Source organism: Schistocerca gregaria, chromosome X (genome assembly GCF_023897955.1).
Source record: "Schistocerca gregaria isolate iqSchGreg1 chromosome X, iqSchGreg1.2, whole genome shotgun sequence".
Lineage (NCBI taxonomy): Eukaryota > Metazoa > Arthropoda > Insecta > Orthoptera > Acrididae > Schistocerca > Schistocerca gregaria.
In genome coordinates this window covers 468,027,316-468,033,347 of record NC_064931.1, presented here as the reverse complement: position 1 = coordinate 468,033,347, position 6,032 = coordinate 468,027,316, and positions in this window count along the sequence as shown.

The window sequence follows — 6,032 nt, the reverse complement described above, 5'->3', positions numbered from 1 at the left end:
ATCCCCTGTCACAGCCTCCGTCGTTTCGCAGTCATCAACCTTTATATTCAAAGCAATTCAACTCTAATAACAACTTCTAAGTACCATTTTTCCAAACTCATCAGTTCCATAATCCACATCTTCTCAATTACTGCAATACAAACATCCAGCAAGCATCCTCCCCAAAAAGAAAACCACCCGAGTCCCAGCGACAACAAACCACCGCACAGTTCTGTCAACAATTTTAACGGTTTTCGGGAACCACATCTCCAGATTATTACCCCGCGGAGAGCCCTTCCCCATCTGCTTCTGTGTCTATAGATAACACGTACGATTTTTCTTAAATTAAACTTAATTAATTCGCTGTTTGGTAACATAAAAAAGTGAAGTTTATGATTAGGCTAACCTTCTAAGATGGACAAATGAGTTTTGAGTTCATACATTGAATATAGTTTTATTTTAATATCCACTTAAATTATGGTTGTGTATCTTCAGTATACAACAAATGCCAAAAAATAGTTATATATGTTATTTTATTTACTCTCTATCAATTGTGTTACATAGCATATGCTTAAAAAATATTTAGCTGTCCACTTTAAAAACAAAATGGGGTACTTCCATGTAGAAGACCTTTCCGGTTTTAAGAAAATAATAGGAAAAAATGCACATGTCTTTATTTAAATTTATTACATCCGAACTTTCATTTAAGACTATAGGTTCTCTGTTTTTTTAAAATTCTTTTTTACTTACCTTCATGCAAGAGTGAGCCTTGCTTGTGATGGAATAGAAATTCTCATTTTATTTTTCTAGCGTTTGATTTCATTTTTCAGCTTCTCGTGAAGTTCATCGTAGGATGCTGCAGACATTCTGAGGAAGTTAAACATCTTACCCCCATAGCGCCGAAGTTCTTCAAAAAGAGTGTAGAATGTTCCCATACACTCCGTGCTTTGGTTAATTGGATTAATCCAACACTTCCTCTTATTACTACGGTGTTTGATACAACGGTACAGCAATCACATTGCCACAACTCGTTTGGGATTCATTACTTAATTTTTTTGAATCAACTGCACTAGAGCAAGACAGCCAAGCAACTGATTGTACCATCGGTAAAACTACGGCGTGGGTACAAGCAGCGTTCGACTGATAAAATATCGGACGACATTGTACGGCAGTCCAAAATCGGTGCCTGTGTAACTAGCCTTACGCAACTGAAGTACGAGAGTTATTAGACCGTGTTCACATTGGTCGATGTATCGGAAGAAGTGGCCTCATTAATTGGCCCTCTAGGTAGCCGGATTTCACGTCACCTGATTTCTTCATGTGGGGATATTTAAAGATAAGGTGTGCCAACAGGTGCCAAGAGGTCGTGAAGACATGGTCGACAGCATCAGGAACGCCTATGCTGACATTCCCACAGGTACGCTTCTGTCTTGTGTACGGTCATCTGAAAAGCGGATCACTAAGTGTGCTGAAGTTGACGGTACTACGTTCCAACACTTACTCTAGTTGAAAAGCAGAACTTCGCTCACCTCGAACCAGAGCCGCAATGGCGCGTCGAGTAGTGCCCTGTTCGATACGTCGGAGGAACACAAAGTTGCGAAAGGGTTTCCAATTAGAAGTTATGAAATATTGGCCTGCCGTACGCTCGCAGCCTGAAAGCGGGGTCGCAGGTGCCATTGGTTATCCAAGGACCATTGAGTAGCATGTCGTAAATTACGACTGTGTACCCTTTTCTATACCTCTGAATACAGTGCCATCAGTGTCGAAACGAAGAAAATGCTTCAGAGAAAACGTATGCAGTTTTTGCCGAAGAATTGTATTATGCAATCAAAACTGGGGTTGCCAACGAAGATTTCAAAGTTGTCCCCGCCCCGCTCCCCGCCACTTACGAAAGGGTTTGGGCAGGGTGTAGAGTGTGGAATTATTGGATGTTCCACTGCCAGACAAACAAACCCGAATTATAATTTTTTTGATCCAATGTGTAGTTTTCGAGATAATTCAATGTCTTCAGTTGAAATATCAACTGAATATCAACTGAACTTGGAGGGAGAGAAATGTTACTGTATGTGGTTAATTTTTGTAATGTTAACGTTTAAATTAATATTACCAATAAATACAAAGAACAAACTTGTTCAAAAGCCAAAGATTTCAATACAATAATATTACAACACAGAGTTTTTTCACTGTTACGTTATTTACAACTTGGGGTGCTTTCTACAACCTGCACCCGTGCACCAGTCCACAAGGGTTAATGGTTGATTTCCAGTTTAGCGAGAATTTGTTCTTATGGCAGGTATACACTCTGATGACGAAAGTCAAGGGATACTTTCTAATATTGTGTCGGACATCATTTTGCCCGGCGTAGTGCATGAAATTGACATGGCATGGAGGCCACAAGTCCTTAGATGTCCCCTTCAGAAATACTGAGCCATGCTGCTTCTATAATCGTCCACAATTGCGAAAGTGTTGCGGGTGCAGAATTTTGTTCGTGAACTGAGCTCTTGATTATGTTCATTAAAAGTTCGATAGAGTTCATGTCAGGTGATCTGAGTGATCAAATTATTCGCTCGAATTGTGCAGAATGTTTTCAAAACCAATCGTGACCTATTTTGCCCAATGACACGGCGCATTGTCATGCATACAAATTCCATCATGTGAAACTTCCTGGCAGATTAAAACTGTGTGCCCGACCGAGACTCGAACTCGGGACCTTTGCCTTTCGCGGGCAAGCGTTCTACCAACTGAGCTACCGAAGCACGACTCACGCCCGGTACCCACAGCTTTACTTCTGCCAGTATCGGTCTCCAAGTTCTACAAGTTTCGCAGAAGAGCTTCTGTAAAGTTTGTAAGGTAGGAGACGGATACTGGCAGAAGTAAAGCTGTGGGTACCGGGCGTGAGTCGTGCTTCGGTAGCTCAGTTGGTAGAGCACTTGCCCGTCGGAGTTCGAGTCTCGGTCGGGCACACAGTTTTAATCTTCCAGGAAGTTTCACATCAGTGCACACTCCGCTGCAGAGTGAAAATCTCATTCTGGAAACATCCCCCAGGCTGTGGCTAAGCCATGTCTCCGCAGTATCCTTTCATTCAGGAGTACCAGTTCTGCAAGTTTCGCAGAAGAGCTTCTGTAAAGTTTGGAAGGTAGGAGACGTATACTGGCAGAAGTAAAGCTGTGGGTACCAGCCGTGAGTCGTGCTTCGGTAGCTCAGTTGCTGGAGCGCTTGCCCGCGAAAGGCAAAGGTCACGAGTTCGAGTCTTGGTCGGGCACACAATTTCAATCTGCCAAGAAGTTTCACATCAGCGCACATTCAGCTGCAGAGTGAAAATCTCATTCTGGAAATTCCATCATGGTTTGGCAATATGAGGTCTATAAAAGTTTACAAATGGTCACCAAGGGCCGAACATAACCATGTCCAGTCAATGATATGCTCAGTTGGACGAAAGGACCACTACATTCCATGTAAACAAATCCACACCGGAAATTCATGGGAGTTTAATACTGTGTGCTCGGCCGAGACTCGAACCTAGGACCTTCCTCTTTCACATGCAAGAGTTCTACCGATTGAACTACCCAAGTACCTCGCCGAAAAGGCAAAGGTCCCCAGTTCGAGTCTCGGTCCAGCACACAGTTTTAATGTGCCAGGAATTTTCATATCAGGGCACACTCCGCTGCAGAACGAAAATTTAATTGTTGGAACATCCCCCAGGCTGTGGCCGATCTATGTCTTCACATTACCCTTTCTTCCAGGAGTGCTAGTATTACAAGTTTCGCAGAAGAACTGCTGTGGATTTTGGAAGATAGGGGGCGAGGTACCAGCTGAAGTAAAGTTATGAGCAGGAGTCTTGAGTTGTACTTGCGTAGGCCAACTGGTAGAGCATTTGCCCTCGAAAGGCAAAAGTCAATAGTTCGAATCTTGTTCCGGCATACACTTTTTCACGTCCCAGGAAGTCTCGTTTCAGCGTATACTCCGCTGCAGAGTGAAAATCTCATTCTTGATACAGATCACACCATTATGGAGCCTTCATCAGCTTGCAAAGGGCCTTGCTGACAAGTAGGGTCCGTAGCTTTGTAGGGTCGGTGCCACACTCCAACCCTACCATCAGTTATTACCAACTGAAATCGGTACTCATCTGACCTGGCTATGGTTTTCCAGTCGTCTGGGGTCCAATCGATATGGTCACGAGCCAAAGAGGAGGGCCGCCGGCGATACCACTCTTGTTAGCAAAGGTAATCTCGTCGATCATCTGCTGCCATAGCCCATTAACGCAAAATTTCGTAGCACTGTCCTAATGGATACATTCACCGTACGCCCCACATTGATTACTGCGGTAAATTCACGCAGTGTTGCTTGCCTGTTAGCACTGAAACTCTACTCAATTGACACTGTTTTCGCTCGTTAAGTGAAGGTCATCGGCCACTGCGTTATCCGTGATGAGAATTAATGCCTGAAACGTGGTATTCTTGGCACACTCTTGACACTAAAGACCTCGGAATATTAAATTCCCTAACGATTTCGGAAATTGAATGTCCCATGACTCTAGTTCCCACTACCACTACGCATTAGAAGTCTGCTAATTCCTGCCGTGAGGCCATTATCACGTAGGAACGTTTTTCACATGAATCATCTGAGTGCAAATGACAGCTCCGTCACTGCATTGTCATTTATACCTTGTTTATAGGATGCTATCTGTGTATGTTCATATCGCTATCCCATGAATTATGTCATCTCAGTATACGAGGTGTTTCCGTAAGCGTATGCAAAAATGTAAAATGATACAGAAAAATGATCCACTGAACAATTGTGAGGCTGACAACCTGGTTCAAATGGTTCAAATGGCTCTGAGCACTATGGGACTCAACTGCTGTGGTCATCAGTCCCCTAGAACTTAGAACTAATTAAACCCAACTAACCTAAGGACATCACATCCAACCTGCGACCGTAGCAGTAGCACGGCTCCGGACTGGAGCGCCTAGAACCGCACGACCACCGCGGCCGGCAGACAACCTGGGATCAGAGAAGCCGGCTTAAGGAGATATGGAAGTAAATTTGTCTACCGATTTGTCTAGCATTTCTATTTTCCAGCTGATTTAAAACTGACATGTTTACAAGTTTACATTAACTCTGCTGTTTATTTACATGTACATTCTCTATTACCTAGAAGTAAACAAGGAGAATGAGCTTGATTACGAGGAAGCAATGATTTCATTTTTATTTACTTTACTTGTCCACAATGTCCCATGACAGAAGGTGTTATGGATTAACTACAGACCCTTTCATTCCTCAGGACTCTTCACAGATGAACAGTACAATACGGTGGAACACTACCGGTACAGTATTTCCAGGTTGCTGAATTGTAAATGAAGGTCCTATTAGATGGCATGCGAGGTCACCTGACCTAAATCCCCTTAATTATTTCCTATGGGGATTTCTAAAGTCACCCGTGTATCAGCAGGCTGGTAGCATTGTCCCCATCCCTCTACACGACCAATATGACCGGTGAAACAAGTTGTAGTGGTTCATTGTTTTTCTTGCGTTTTTCAGTAAAATTATACTCGTCGGTTAAATGTGTGTTATTTATCATTTACTTAATTTAGGCGATAAAGGTGAGTGGTATAATTAAAGGTCGTAGTTTAAATATTATTTCTATATGGCATACAATCTAAATTGCTTCAGTCGCTTTTGTAACGAATAGAATTCATGTGAAAATGATTATGTGGCAGGTTGGCCCAGAGACGACGGGGCACGATGGCCTTCAAGGGCCAACCTGCCCCGTCCCATACATTTTTTAAGCTCTATGAAAGGTTTGTTATTTTACATGATAATGATATTTATAATTCGTCGAGTTTATTAAATTATTAATATAATTTTCGAAGTTAAATGTATTTTGATGCATTTTAGAGGAGGAAACATCGTCAAATTCGTGAGATAAAATGCGTTTTAATAGGAAACAGCAACCTGTAAATTTTCTTATAATCTTAAGTGGCCATGTTAGAAGTCAGAATGTGGTTCATTTGCTAGTATTTAGAAGAAAAAGTGAAAGGGGAATGATATCTGAA